Source organism: Theropithecus gelada, chromosome 7b (assembly GCF_003255815.1).
Source record: "Theropithecus gelada isolate Dixy chromosome 7b, Tgel_1.0, whole genome shotgun sequence".
NCBI lineage: Eukaryota > Metazoa > Chordata > Mammalia > Primates > Cercopithecidae > Theropithecus > Theropithecus gelada.
Window position 1 is genome coordinate 5,176,849 of NC_037675.1, and position 16,135 is coordinate 5,192,983.

A 16,135-nucleotide genomic window follows, 5' to 3' on the forward strand; every position below is an offset into this window, starting at 1 on the left:
TTTTGTACTTTTAGTAAAGGCTGGATTTCACCATGTTAGCCAGGCTGCTCTCGAACTGCTGACCTCAGGTGATCCACCAGCCTCAGCCTCCCAAGGTGCTGGGATTACAGGCATGAGCCACTGCACTGACCTTTTTGTTTTTTTGTGTTTTTTTGTTTTTGTATTTTTAGTAGAAATGGGGTTTCACCATGTTGACCAGGCTGGTCTTGAATTCCTGACTTCAGGTGATCCACCCGCCTTGCCTCCCAAAGTGCTGGCATTATAGGCATGAGTCACTGCACCCGGCTGGGAAACATGAGTTTGAATACATCTCATCACAGTGATAAAGAAGGCGGGGACACCTTGCAGCAGGTGCAGGTCATTCCTCTGCAGACCCAGCCCCTTACGTTAGCTTCATGCTGGTCTCCTTCTCAGCCCCTCTCCTGCCTTCCTTTTGCCACCTCTTGCCCAGGTGCTGTGAGACAACCTCCTACTCTCCTCTCCCTCCTGTGGAGTCCATTTGTGAGTAAAAACAAAAATGGCTGGAATCATGGTGGGGTTGCAAAGATTCACGTTTTCTTTGTATACCTGTAAAAAGAAAATATGAGAGGTGTGTTCTCCTGGATACACCTATATTATGAAAGAAGAAAACTGTACCACATGAAGGAAAATTAAGCATCACAAAGAGCCCCGCCATCAACCCCCGAGCCCTTGGACATGCTCAGAAGCCCCTTTCAGATCCCCTCTGGAGCCTCCATCTGCCAGTTCATTCTCATTAATTAAACGTGCTTTTCTCTAGCATCAGCACTCATAACAAATGATGACAGGGTTTCAGATCCCAAATCTTTCTTATTTATCATCCATGGTTATAAGTCTTACTTTCTGTTTTTTTCATTTCAAAAATTCAGCATTTCCACTATATTACACATAAAAATAAAAATATATTAGCCTGGGAATTTGACAACTGAAAATTCCCCCACCCTTTCCTCCACATGGGTAAAAAAATGTGCTAAGTTCTAAACTGATTTACAAATGAATTTTTGGACCATAACCTGTCTGTAAGCTATTTGGCGTATCTGTCTGTAACCACGTATTTGTATGTGAATTTGCTTACCCCAAGTGGGGTTTTTCCCTCTCTTTCTTTTTCTTTCCTTCCATCCTTCCATCCTTCCTCTTTCCTCCCTCCCTCCCTCTCTTCCTCCCTCCCTCCCTTCCTCAGCATCCGCTCATCTTGCTTTTTTTTTTTTTTTATTTTTGAGACAGAGTTTCACTCTTGTTGACCAGGCTGGAGTGCAATGGTGCAATCTCGGCTCACTGCAACCTCCACCTCCTGGGTTCAAGCGATTCTTTCCTGCCTCAGCTTCCCGAGTAGCTAGGATTACAGGCATGTGCCACCACACTCGGCTAATTTTGTATTTTTAGTAGAGATGGGGTTTCTCCATGTTGGTCAGGCTGGTCTTGAACTCCCGACATCAGGTGATCTGCCTGCCTCGGCCTCCCAAAGTGCTGAGATTACAGGCGTGAACCACCACGCCTGGCTCATCTTGCTTCTTCCTTCTTCTTCTTCTTTTTTTTTTTTTTTTGAGATGGAGTTATTGCCCAGGCTGGGGTACAATGGCACGATCTCGGCTTACTGTAACCTCTGCCTCCCAGGTTCAAGCAATTCTCCTGCCTTAGCCTCCTGAGTATCTGGGATTACAGGCGCACGCCACCATGCCTGGCTAATTTTTTTGTATTTTTAATAGAGACAGGGTTTCACCATGTTGGTCAGGCTGGTTTCGAACTCCTGACCTCAGGTGATCAGCCTCCCAAAGTGCTGGGATCACAGGCATGAGCCACCGTGCCCAGTCTCATCTCGCTTCTTATAATGCATCCCAAATTTGGTTTGAGGGCACTATCCGTTCCCTACTCAAAGTCCACGCAGTTGGGTGATGTTGATCCAGTCACAAGGGTGGCATGGGCCCAGGTCCAGCCCATCAATGCATCACATTTCTTTATGTCACTTTTGAGCCAAGTCAGGCCAGCTAGGGGCAGTATAACTCAATTAGTTGTTAGACTTATTGTACTTACCTTTTCCCTTTTCCTGAGAGAGTGTAGTAAGGTTTGGAGCTATGGCCACCATCTTGCAGTGACAGGAAAGTGAAACCAGTGTGGAGTAGAACAGAGAGGGGAAGCAGAGACTTGCTTCTTTATGAAGCTGCCCCTGAAGATTGACTTTACACTTAGGCTTGTCTGCTTTATGAGTGAATAAGTCCACTTTTTGCTTTAACCAAAAAAGTTTGGGTTGGATTTTCTGTCACTTGCAACCAAAAGAGCTCTCACTGGTTCTCTCTCTACTCCTGCATTAGTGAGTCCCATGGCAGACTCATGGATCCCCTGCTGTTGACCTAAATACCCTGCTCTTCTCCTCCTCTTTGGAAAATGAGCACTGCACACATGTCCTGCTGAAAGAAAAGGAACTGTTTTTAAACAGTCTGAGCTCCAGTCTTTTCTGTACCTCCAAATAGGCAAGTCACATATGTTCCCAGAGTTCTAGCAGACACTCTAGCTGTCATCTGGCACCATCCTGAAACTCAGAGCAGTTCTCCTGCGGGGAAACGCAGCCAGCCCCAGGTAGAACCAAAGTGACAGGGAATTCAGGGTGTTCCGAGTCTCCTGATGGCCAAACTGACCAAACCTCTCCTGGCCGATCTCCAGAGGCACAGAGAATTCATGTCATGTTTGAAAGAACAGTAAACCTGGCAGGCAAGGTGGGGAGAGAATTGGTTAAAGACAAGGGCAAAGGCATCAGCCAGACATGGGTCTAAATCCTCATCTCATCACTCATAAGCTGGGTCCTGGTGGCAAGTTAGTGAGCCTCCTGGGCCTCAGTTATCTCATCTGTAAAATGGGGATAGCAGCATCCACTTCATAAAGCATTTGCAAGGACTGACTGACATAATGAGGTGACAATGCCTGCAGTAAGTGCTCAAAATATGAGAAAAAATAACAATATTATTATCATTCAAAAGCTCCAAGCCTGGCCTAACTTAAAAGCATGCTAAAGCTTCTTGTTAACTGGAAGGATCCTAAAAAGGAGAGGGCAAAAGCTAGCCACGGCTTCGTTACCCCTCAGTCGGAACCATGGCATGAAGAACATGGGCATTAGCTTCAGGTAGACTTAGGTTCAAGTCTGGCTGTCACTTATAAGTTGTGTGACCTTGAACAAGCCATGAGAGACCTTCTGAGCCATTATTGCTCCATCTGTACAGTAGGCAAATGAAAACTGACCTCAGAGACTTGTAGTGAGAATGTTATGTTGTTAAAAGCTCAGTAAGTGGGCAGGGCACAGTGGCTCACCCCTGTAATCCCAACAGTTTGGGAAGCTGAAGCGGGAGGATCACCTGAGGTCAGGAGTTCAAGATCAACCTGGCCAACATGATGAAACCCCATCTTTACTGAAAGTATTTTCTCTACTGAAAAATTAGCCAGGTGTGATGGGCGGTTTCTGAAATCCCAGCTACTCGGGAGGCTGAGGCAAGAGAGTCACTTGAACCCGAGAGGCAGAGGTTGCGGTGAGCCAAGATTGCACCACTGCACTCCAGTCTGGGCGACAGAGCGAGACTGTTTCAAAAATAAAAAAAAGCTCAGTAAGTGGTGGGTATGCCCTGGGCGTGTCCATGGCTGGCTGTGCAAGTGATGGCTCTCAGTTAGCTGAGTGCAGGGGTGAGGCTGCTGTTATCTTTATTTAAGCAGAATTAATGTATTCCTTAGGCAAGGGATATAATTTATGGTGAGAGAAGAGGAAGAGGAAGAAAAAAGAGGAAGAATAATGAGCAAACAACATGTGCTACTGAGGAAGAGCTATGTGGAGTGACATTGTCTTGAGATCTTTATGCACAGATGTTTTGCCACTCTGGGAGCCTTGCAATATGAGGACAGGGCATTGGCAGTGGCATCAGAAGAGCTGGGTTCTCCCTGGGAGGTGGAGGTTACAGTGAGCCAAGATCATGCCACTGCACTTCAGCCTGGGTGACAAAGCAAGACCCTGTCTCCAATAAAAATTAAAAATAAAAATAAGCCAGGCACAGTGGCTCATGCCTGTAATCCCAGCACTTTGGGAAGCTGAGGAAGGTGGATTACCTAGGGTTAGGAGTTTGAGACCAGCCTGGCCAACATGGTGAAACCCTGTCTCTACTAAAAATACAAAAAATTAGCCAGGCCTGGTGGCAAGCGCCTGTAATCCCAGCTACTTGGGAAGCTGAGGCAGGAGAATTGTTTGAACCTGGGAGGCAGAGGTTGCAGTGAGCCGAGATTGTGCCATTGCACTCCAGCCTTGGCAACAAGAACAAAACTCTGTCTCAAAATATATATATAAATAAATACAAATAAAAGTAAAAAGAAGAGCTGGGTTCTCATCAGTACCTCTGAGCCACCCAGAAACTCATGTCCCTTTAGTTCTGGCTGAGCTGCTTTCCTTACCTGTGTGACCTCGGACCTGTGACAGTTTCTCTGAACCTGTGTCCTATTTGTAAAGTGGAACTATTAACACTTATATTTTTCCAGGATGGATGTGGAGGTTAAATGAAACATGGAATGTGGAAACATTTTAAAAACTGTCTAGAATCGCCATGTGCAGTGGCTTATGCCTGTAATCCCAGCACTTTGGGAGACTGAGGTGGGCGGATCACCTCGAGGTCAGGAGTTCGAGACCAGCCTGGCCAACATGGTGAAACCCCATCTCTACTAAAAATACAAAAAGAAAAAAAAAAAAAATTAGACGGATGTGGTGGTGCATACCTGTAATCCCAGCTACTCAGGAGACTGAGACAGGAGAATCACGTGAACCCGGGAGGCAGAGGCTGCAGTGAGCTGAGATTGCGCCGTTGTACTCCAGCGTGGGCAACAAGAGCAAGACTCAGTCTCAGAAAAAAAAACAAAAACAAAAATAAAAACAAAAAACAAAACACTATCCAGAATCCTCTTCTGGCCCCAGATAGCCTTAAGGATCTATGGTTTGGGTCCTGCAACTTTATAATGTACATGACATACTTCCTTTTTTAAACATTTAAAATATTTTATATCTTTTTAAAAATAAAATTTACAAAAATTAAAATAATTTTTAATTTAAGACTGGGTCTCACTGTGTTACCCAGGCTGGTCTCAAACTCCTGGACTCAACTGATTCTCCCGCCTTAGCCTCCCAAAGTGCTGGGATTACAGGCATGAGCCCACTGCACCTGGCCACATGACATATTTTCAATGTAGTTTTCCTGTGTCTGTTTTATGCCCTGAAGGATGGACAGGGTGGGGACAGGGCAGGGAGGGTAGCAACACAGAATTTGGCATGAGCTGGGCTCCCTGATGGAGGAGGTGGTTGGGGTGGGGCTGTTAAATGGGGCAGAAGTGAGGTGGCAGAAAGGCAGACAGCCTAGATGACCTGAACCTGAATTCTGGCCTCTAGCTGGGAGACCTTGGGCAGGTCACTTAGAAACTCTCCAGCCTCCCTTAACTCTTGAGAATGAGAATGAGTATGTTATTGTGAGAATTAAAAATAAACATGTTTAAAGCACTTAGCATGGTCCCGGACATGTTTTCAATCCCCATGAGTTTTACTGAATTATTAAATAGGAGAAACAAATTAGAAACTCAGGAATACCTGAATACAGTCTGGGTTCATTCAGAAATGAACATTTGATCCACTAAGGGAGTGTCTGATTTTCAAACTTATCTTACTTCATTTAATCATATTTAATTGACTTAGAATGGCAGAGTACGGGCTCTCTTGGTTGGAAAGGACATTAGGCAGGGCTTGCAGTGTGGCCGCAGGAATCCTAGGCTCAGCAGAGCTGCCTCAGTGCCAGGAAGGCCCAGTGAGCAGAGTTCCAGGGATTTGCCCCTGAAAGAAGTTTGTAAGCCCCACAGCTCAATGCATAAACCCATTCTGATGTTCCTGGTATGAGACTGAGGCCCTTCTTTGAACAATTCTGTAACATTAGACATCACTATCTTTCTTTATCGGAAGAGGAATCTACTGCCCTGTCATGGCCATCTGTGTCCAGCTTCTAGACCTGATTTCTAGAATTCTCCTTTTTTTTTTTTAAACTTCTTTTATTCTTTCTTTCTTTCTTTTCTTTCTTTTTTTTTTGTAGCAATGGGGTCTTCCTATGTTGTCCAGGCTGGTCTCAAACTCCTGGGCTCAAGCACTCCTCCTGCCACAGCCTCCCAAATTGTTGGGATTACAGGCATGAGCCACCGCACTTGGCTGAATTCTTCATTCTTAAGGAACAGCTTCCAGCATAACCCACAGGAACTGCAGGGTTCTGCCCCATGGGCCCTCCTGAGGAAGCTGGGGGACTGACAGCTCCTGCTGAGCCTCAGAAGAAGGAAGGAGCCCAGCATCCTTGATAATCCATTTTTAGGCCGAGGTGGGTGGATCACTGAAGGCCAGGAATTCGAGACCAGCCTAGCCAACATGGTGAAACCCCATCTCTACTAAAAATACACAACTTAGCCAGGTGTGGTGGCACATGCCTGTAATCCCAGGTACTCTCAGGAGCCTGAGGCATGAGAATTGCTTGAACCCGGGAGACAGAGGGTGCAGTGAGCTCAGATCATGCCACTGCACTCCAGCCTGGGCAACAGAGGGAAACCCTGTCTCAAAAAAAACAGAAGTCAATTTTTTTGAGAAATTCATATTGAAGTCCAATAACTCAGGGGCCAGAGGCCTTTGAGACAGTGAGCTCTGTCCTCTGTGAAACCATAGCTTGTTATACAACAGGCTGTAATGAATATCACCAGGAGTCTCAAAGACTCCCCATCATTAATAAAAAATGAAAGCCATCTGGGCCCAGTGCCCAGAGCATGCAGACTCATGCCAGGCCGGGATCCTCCAGCAGAGAGCGCTCAGAGGGACAGGACACGTCAACCATGCCCCCACAGTCCCAGCTTCCAAATTGCAGAACACAGCCCTTCCCCATCTGGTTTTCTCAGCTAGAGCAGGGCAGGCACCAGAAGACCTGCTTCTTCAGGGTGTGAGCCACTCAGAGGAGAGACCTGGGCGTGTTGGGGTCAGGTAAGGGAGAGGGAGAATGGGGCACCTGCTTCAGGAGTGGATTTCCTTTGATTCTCAACTTGCACATCTGCTTGTTGCCCGTTTTGCGTGGATTGGGCTTGCACTCTTGTGCAGGGCACATGGGTTCAGCCAGAACTTTCCTGCACACTGCTGCCAGATTCACTTGCTAAAAACACCTCTCAAATCACACCACTCTTTTGCTCAAGAACCTGTAACGACTCCCCATGTCCATGGTATCAGGTGGACTTTTCTGACTGGTATCAAGGCCTTTGGTAAATTGCCTGCTCTGTTCCAATCTGCATAGTCTCTACATAGGCAGGCTGGTCTCCCTCTTTGGCTGCCCCAAACTGCCACCCAGTTTCTATTCCATAAAATGGCACCAGTTGTGCCCACCTCCTAGAGTTACCGTCGTGTGGCTTAAACAAGAGAACACATGTGAACCACACACCTGGTATATAATAGGCACTTATAGTATGTGAAATGTTTGGGGTGTTGCTGCTGCTACTGAACTCATTCCTTCCTTTGTAACTTCCCCCTTCCCTTCCCCCAACCAAAACGTTTCTGCCCTTTACAGCTCAACTCAAAGCTCCTCTTCCTCTTGGAAGTCATCCAGGATCACCATGTAACTGTGTTTCCAAACCTGGGGCACTTCAGAATCACCTGGGTTTTCTTTTTTTTTTTTCCCTTTTTAATTTCTTTCCTTTTTTTTTTTTTTTTTTTTTTTTGCATGGTTAAACATTTTTTTGGTGGTAACAATTTTTTATATTTTTATTTTTTTACCATCATAACCATTTTTAATGTAAAATTTACCATCCTAACAACTTTTTTTTTTTTTTTTTGCAGACGGAGTTTCGCTCTTGTCACCCAGGCTGGAGTGCAATGGCATGGTGTCGGCTCACTGCAACCTGTACCTCCCAGGTTCAAGCGATTCTCCTGTCTCAGCCTCCTGAGTAGATGGGATTACAGGTGCCCACCATCATGCCTGGCTAATTTTTGTATTTTTAGTAGAGACGGGGTTTCACCATGTTGGCCAGGCTGGTCTCGAACTCCTGACCTCAGGTGATACATTCGCCTTGGCCTCCCAAAGTGCTGAGATTACAGGTGTGAGCCACCGCGCCTAGCCTCTCATAGTGGTTTTGATTTTCACTTGCTGGATGATTAGTGATGTAAGCACTTTTTTATATACCCGTTGGCCATTTTTATGTCTTCCTTGAGGAAATGTCTGTTCAAGTGCTTTGGCAAATCGAGTTACTTGTTTTTCTGTCACTGAGTTGTAAGAGTTTGTGTTGTTATTGTTGTTTTGTTTTGTTATGAGAGAGTCTCGCTCTGTCACCCAGCCTAGAGTGCAGTGGTGCAATCTTGGCTCGCTGCAACCTCTGCCTCCTGGGTTCAAATGATTCTCCTGCCTCAGCCCTCCAAGTAGCGGGGATTACAAGTGCCTGCCACCACACCCGGATAATTATTCTAGTTTTAGTAGAGATGGGGTTTCATGAAGTTTGGCCAGGCTGGTCTCAAACTCCTGACCTCAGGCGATCCACTTGTCTCGACCTCCCAAAGTGCTGGGATTACAGGCGTGAGCCACTGTGCCCGGCCATCTTTTTTTCTTTCTTTTTCTTTTTTCTTGAGATGGAGTTTTTGCTCTCTTGCCTAGGCTGGAATACAGTGGTGTGATCTTGGCTCACTGCAACCTCCGCCTGCTGGCTTCAAGGGATTCTCCTGCCTCAGCCTTCCAAGTAGGGATTACAGGCGCCCACCACCACACCTGGCTAATTTTTGTATTTTTTGTAGAGACCCGGTTTTACCCTGTTGGCCAGGCTGGTCTCAAACTCCTGAAGTACTGGGATTACAGGAGTGAGCCACTGTGCCAGGCCGAGTTGTAACAGTTCTTTATACATTTTGGATACTAATTCCATATCAGGTATGTGGTTTGCAAATATTTTTCTCAGTCCATAGACTGCTTCCCATTTTGTCTTCTTTGCTGTGCAAAAGGTTTTTTTCTTTAATCTAGTCCCATTATTTATTTTTGCTTTTATAGCTTGACCTCTTGTTATATTAAAAAGTAATTGCCAAGACCAATGTCAAGGAGCTTTTCCCCTGTGTTCTTATCTAGGAGATTTATGATTTCAAGTTTTACATTTAGGTCTTTTATCCATTTCGACTGATTGCTATGTATGGTGTATGAAGGGTCCAATTTTGTTCTTCCGCATGTGAAAATAGTTTCCCCAGCACCATTTATTGTCTTCAGTTCTGATTTTATTTTATTTTGTTTTATTTTTTGAGATAGGATCTCACTCTGTTGCTCAGGCTGGAGTGCAATGAAGAAATCATGGCTCACTGCAGCCTCAACCTCCTGGGCTCAAGGGATCCTCCTGCCTCAGCCTTCTGATTAGATGAGACTCTATCTATTAGATGAGACAGAGACAGGGTCTCACCATGTTGCCCAGACTGGTCTCAAACTCTTGGGCTCAAGCAATCCTCCCACCTCAGCCTCCCAAACTGTTGAGATTGTAGATGTGAACTACTGCACCTAACCCATTTCTGATTTTAGTTGCTTGAATCTTCTCTTTTTTCTTTGTTAATCTAGCTAAGGGTTTGTCAATTTTGTTGATCTTTTCAACAAATCAACTCTTAGTTTCATTGATTTTTTTTCTATTGTTTTTCTATTCTCGATTCCATTTATCTCTGTTCTGAACTTTATTTCATTCCTTTTGCTAGCTTTGTGTTTACTTTGTTCTTTTTCTAGTTCCTTGAGGTGTAGAGTTAGGTTGTTGGTTTGTGATCTTTTTTCTTCTTTTAAAAAATATACACACATTTTTGGCCGGGCGCGGTGGCTCAAGCCTGTAATCCCAGCACTTTGGGAGGCCGAGACGGGCGGATCACGAGGTCGGGAGATCGAGACCATCCTGGCTAACACGGTGAAACCCCGTCTCTACTAAAAATACAAAAAAAAAACTAGCCGGGCGAGGTGGCAGGCGCCTGTAGTCCCAGCTACTCGGGAGGCTGAGGCAGGAGAATGGCGTGAACCCAGGAGACGGAGCTTGCAGTGAGCTGAGATCTGGCCACTGCACTCCAGCCTGGGCGACAGAGCGAGACTCCGTCTCAAAAAAAAAAAAAAAAAAAAAAAAAATATACACACATTTTTAATATACATGTCTTTCATTTTCTTTTTTTTAAACAGAGACAGGGTTTTACCATATTGTCCAGGCTCTGGTCTCAAACTCCTGAGCTCAGGTAATTCTTCTGCCTCATCCTCTCAAAGTGCTGGAATTAAAGGCATAAGCCACCATGCCTGGCTCTTTCTTCTTCTATTATTTATTTATTTATTTAAAGACGGGGTCTCACTCTGTCACCCAGTCTGAGTGCAGTGGTGCAATCATGGCTCACTGCAACCTCAGCCTCCCAGGCCCAAGTCATTCTCCTGCCTCAGCCTCCCAAGTAGCTGGAACTATAGGCCTGCTTCACCATGCCCCTCCCTGTTTTTTTTTTTTTTTTTTTTAGTGACGATGAGGTCTCACTATGTTGAGTGATTGCCCAGGGTGGTCTTGAACTCCCGGCCTCAAGCAATCCTCCCACCTCAGCCTACCAAAGTGCTGGGATTACAGGTGTGAGCCACCTCGAATGACCTCTCCTCCTCCTCCTTCTCTTCCTCCTCCTCCTCCTCCTACGCCTTCCCCTCCTCCTCCTCCCCCCATCTTCTTTCTTCCTCTTCCTCTCCTCCTTCTCCTCCCCCTCCCCCTCCTTCCCCTTTCCCCTCTCCTTCTTCCCCCCCTCACTACCTCTTCCTCCTCCTTCTTCTCTCTTCCTCTCCCTCTTCTTTCTTCATCATCATCATCATCATCTTCTTCGTTTTTTTTCTGTTGTGACAGTCTCGCTCCATCCCCCAGGCTGGAGTGCAATGACACAATCTCTCAGCTCATTGCAACCTCTCCCTCCTGGGTTCAGGCGATTTTTGTGCCTCAGCCTCCCGAGTAACTGGGATTACAGATGTGCACCACCATGCTAATTCTTGTATTTTTAGTAGAAGTGGAGTTTTACCATGTTGGCCAGGCTGGTTTCGAACTCCTGGCTTCAAGTGATCCACCCGCCTTGGCTTCCCAAAGTGCTAGGATTACGGGCATGAGCCACCACACCTAACGCTTTCTTCTTCTTCTTCTTCTTCTTCTTCTCCTCCTCCTCCTCCTCCTCCTCCTCCTCCTCCTCGAGATGGAGTCTTGCTCTGTCGCCCAGGCTGGGGTGCAATGGTGAGATCTTGGCTCATTGTAACCTCCACCTCCTCCTCCCGGGTTCAAGCAATTCTCCCTGCCTCAGCCTCCTGAGTAGCTGGGATTATAGGCTCCTGCTACCATGTCCAGCTAATTTTTGTATTTTTAGTAGTGACGGGGTTTCGCCATGTTGTCCAGGCTGGTCTCAAAATCCTGACCTCAGGTGATTCATCTCTCTCAACCTCCCAAAGTGCTGGGATTACAGGCATGAGTCACCTCGCCTGGCCTCTTCTTTTTTAATGTAAGCATTTACAGCTATAAATTTCCCTTATCCCATAAGTTTTGGTATGTTGTGTTTTGTTTTCATTTGTTTCAATATATTTTCTAATTTCCCTTGTGATTTCTTATTTGACCCTTTGGTTATTTAAAAGTGTGTTATTTTATTCCCACTAATTGATGGATTTTTCCAATTTTTCTTCTGCCTTTGATTTCTAGTTTCATTCCGTTATTTTGAGACGGAGTCTTGCTCTGTCGCCCAGGCTAGAGTGCAGTGGCTTGATCTCGGCTCACTGCAACCTCCCCATCCCAGGTTCAAGCAATTCTCCTGCCTCAGCCTCCAGAGTAGCTGGGATTACAGGCATATGCCACCACACCTGGCTAATTTCTTTGTATTTTTAGTAGAGATAGGGTTCCACCATATTGGCCAGACTGGTCTCAAATTCCTGACCTTGTGATCTGCCTGCCTCGACCTCCCAAAGTGTGGGATTACAGGCGTGAGCCACCACGCCCAGCCTCATTCCATTGTTATTAAAACAGATGCTTTCTATGATTTCAATCTTTTAAAATTTATTAAGACTTGTTTAGTGGCCTAACATGTGGCATATCCTGGAGAATGTTCTGTGCACCTGGGAAGAAGATACATTCTGCTGTTGTTGGGTAAAGTTTTCTACAAATCAGTTAAGGTGAATTGCTCTACAGTGTTGATCAATTACTTCCTTATTGATCTTCCATCTGGTTGTTCTATTTTTTTCCTTTAAAAAATTATGCTATATATTAAAAGATAATACATTGACATCAGCCAGGTGCGGTGGCTAATGGCTGCAATCCCAGCACTTTGAGGGGCCGAGTCATTCTCAGATCACTTGAGGTCAGGAGTTTGAGACCAGCCTGACCATAATGGTGAAACCCCATCTCTACTAAAAATACAAAAATTAAGGCCGGGCGCAGTGGTTCATGCCTGTAATCCCAGCACTTTGGGAGGCCGAGGCGGGCGGATCACCTGAGGTTGGGAGTTCGAGACCAGCCTGACCAACATGGAGAAACCCTGTCTCTACTGAAAAATACAAAATTAGCCAGGTGTGGTGGCACATGCCTGTAATCCCAGCTACTCTGGAGGCTGAGGCAGGAGAATCGCTTGAACCCGGAGGTGGAGGTTGCCATGAGCCAAGATCACGCCATTGCACTCCAGCCTGGGCAAAGAGAGCGAAATTCCATCTCAAAAAAAACCACAAAAAACAAAAAAGCCAGGTATGGTGGTGCGTACCTGTAATCCTACTACTCAGAGGCTGAGGTACGAGACTCACTTGAACCTGGGAGGCAGAGGTTGCAGTGGGCCGAGATCACACCACTGCACTCCAGCCTAAGCAACAGAGCAAGACTGTCTCAAAACAAACAAACAATCAAACAAAACAAAACAAAGATAATTCACTGACATAACTCAGTTTTTTTGGTTTTTTTTTTTTTTTTTTGAGATGGAGTCTTACTCTGTCACCCAGGCTGGACTATAGTGGTGCCATCTTGGCTCACTGCAACCTCTGCCTCCTGGGTTCAAGCAGTTCTCCTGCCTCAGCCTTAAAAATAGTGCCTGCCACTATGCCCAGCTAATTTTTTGTATTTTTAGTAGAGATAGGGTTTCGCCATGTTGGCCAGGCTGGTCTCAAACTCCTGACTTCATCATTCACCTACCTCGGCCTCCCAAAGTGCTGGGATTACAGGTGTGAGCCACTGTACCCGGCCGGCTCAGACTTTTAAAAATACAAAAGATCTTTCGATTTCTGTCGCCCAGCCGCCATTTCTCCTTCCTAGAGGCGTCTAGTGTTACCTGTTTCTTAGGTCTATTCTTGAGCCCTTTAAACAAAATATATATATCTGGTGTCCTTCCTAGAGTTTTTGATGCAGTTAGGTCTGGGATGGGTTTGGAAAACTTGTGTGTGTATGTGTGTGTGTGTGTGTGTGTGGTGTATATATAAAAAATAGAGATGGGGTCTTGCTATGTTGCGTAGGCTGATCTTGAACTCCTGGACTCAAGCAATCCTCCTGCCTCAGCCTCCCAAATTGCTGGTATTACAGGTATAAACCACTGCCCCCAGCTTCCTCTGTCATTTGTTTTTTTTTTAGAGACAGAGCCTCCCTTTGTTGTCCATGGTGATCATGAAGTCCTGGGCTCAACTGATCCACCTGCCTTGGCCTCCCAAACTGTTGGGATTTCAGGTGTGAGCCACTGTGCCCAGCTCTCCCTTGTTATTTTTTGATGGGAAAAAAACTGGAAGCATTCTGAATTCTTTGTGAGGTGTGTTTCACTGTGGCTGAAGCCTGGAGACCGGTGGAACTGGTTTATTTTAGGGGAGGCAGTGAGGCTTGGGGAGGTCACAATTGCTGACTTCTAGGAGTCTAAGGAAGATGGTACAGGGTCATTTAAGATCTTTGAAGTCCAGAGACACATTTACTTTTGGAGGCCCCACCCCAGGTCACATGAAGCATATTAAAATGCATCTATACCCACAGTTAAATAGAATTTATATCTAACGACGTAACAGTCACATTGCCATTGCCTATTTGGCAAATGTTACATTTTGCAGACAGTTAACATTTATTGTGATTGTGCCATTTTTATTTTTCGGAGTCAATCTTTTCTGTCTTCTTGTTGGTTATTTTTTAGCTTGCAAACATTTTGTTAGACCTTGGCACTTTGCCACAGTGCCTGGTGGATGGAGCGGTGTGGGGTGTGCCAAGGCCAGTGGGTGGCACTTTAAGAGAGCCTGTGTTGGCTCAACAGAAGGAGCTTTCTAACCATGAGGGAGCTGCCTCTACCAGAAGAACTTCCTGTTCCTGGAAATAATTTTATTTCAGGCCAACTAACATCTACTTAGCACCTGGTGCATGCCAGGCCCTGTCCCACCATCAGAAATGCTGCAGGAAGAATTACTGTCCTCAATAGGAAGCAGGAAATGTGTTCTCTCGAGTCCCTTCCAGTCTAGTGATTTCATAGGTATGGGGGCATTGTCTAGCAGCTTGCTAGTCAAAGTGTGATTCCTGGGGCAGCAGCAGCAGCAGGATCAGTCAGGAGCTTGTTATGAATGTGAATCTCAGGCTTCACTCAGACCTACTAAATCAGAATCTGCATTTTTACAAGATCCTCCATAATCATGTGCATATGACAGTTTGAGAAACAGTACTCTCATTCCCAGACAAACTTTGTTGATCTTACCAGCAATGCCAGTCCTGGGCTGAACACAGCTATAAGTTTAAGGGCTTATTTGTAATTTAGGGAGGAGCCATTGCCTTAATATTAACTGATAACCACCAGTGCATCTCCCACGGACAACTCAAAGCCCCAACAGAGCCCGCTGAAGGCTCAGCCAGGGACCTATATTCTGGGGTCTAGGGTCCGTGTAGGGAAGGGGCCTACTGAGGGCTCACTGCCAGTCTCAAGGCACCCTCTGTGTTTGCAGCACCCCATTCTCTCCTGCACAAGAAGTCTCCTCGACTGTCCTGGGGTTAGCATAGGGCAGTCCATGGCATTCTTTGATCTGTAGGCCAAGGGCAGTTGCTGCTGTGAGAGGTCTGTCATTGTGGGAGGGCAGAGCAGTGGGCACATGGAACCTGGGCAGGGTGGAATCCTGAATTTCTGTTCTACATTTTACATGCCATACTTGCAAGATGGAATGCCAGTCATAGTCACTTCCTCCCTAGACATCTGTTAACTGCCCTACTGTGTGCCCGGCACTTGGCAAACATCATCTGATTGATCTGCGCAACTGATCTCCCTAAAGTGGGATGGCAGCTGAGGCTCACGTGGGTGAGGTGACTCGCTCAGGCCGCACAGGGGCCTGGACTGCAGGCCTGATTTGAAAATGCCCAGATGTGGAGCCTGGAAGGGCTCAAGGTGGTCAGAGGCAAGCAACGGGGAAGTTATAGATCAAGCAGGAACGTGAGCATGTGGCAGCCCAGCACTGGCCCTCAAAGAGTTTGCGGTCCTCAGAGTGTTAGGCAAATGCCCATGTGACTGAAATAGGGTGGAAGAACTCAGAAGGTGGAGCCTTGGCTGCTGGGTGGCCACAAAGTTGCCAAAGAGCTGTGATCTCCCTCTCAGGGAACCCCGTGAAGGGCCCCGTGATGAAGAGAATTCTCCTGGGCCTTAGCCGGGGCCTCCTGTCTGCAAGGCCTAGGCAAGGCTCCCCACTTGTATGCTTTCTAGTGGTTTCCGTTTTTTTCTTTATTATTATTTGAGACAGGGTCTCACTCTGCTGCCCAGGCTGGAGTGCAGTGGCACGGGATCATAGCTCATTGCAGCCTTGACCTCCTGGGCTCAAGTGATCCTTCCACCTCACCCTCCTGAGTGGCTGGGACTACAGGCACACGCCACCATGTCCGGCTAATTTTTGTATTTTTTGTAGAGACAGGGTTTTTCCATACTGCCCAAGCTGGTCTCAAACTCTCCTGGGCTCAAGCAATCCTCCGGCCTTGGCCTCCAAATGTGCTGGGATTACAGGCATGAGCCACCATGGCTGACTGTTTCTGGCTATTACTCTTAATAGCTTAGCTGATTCTTTTTTTTTTTTTTTTTTTTTTTGAGACTGAGTCTGGCTCTGTCGCCCAGGCTGGAGTGCGGTGGCCGGAT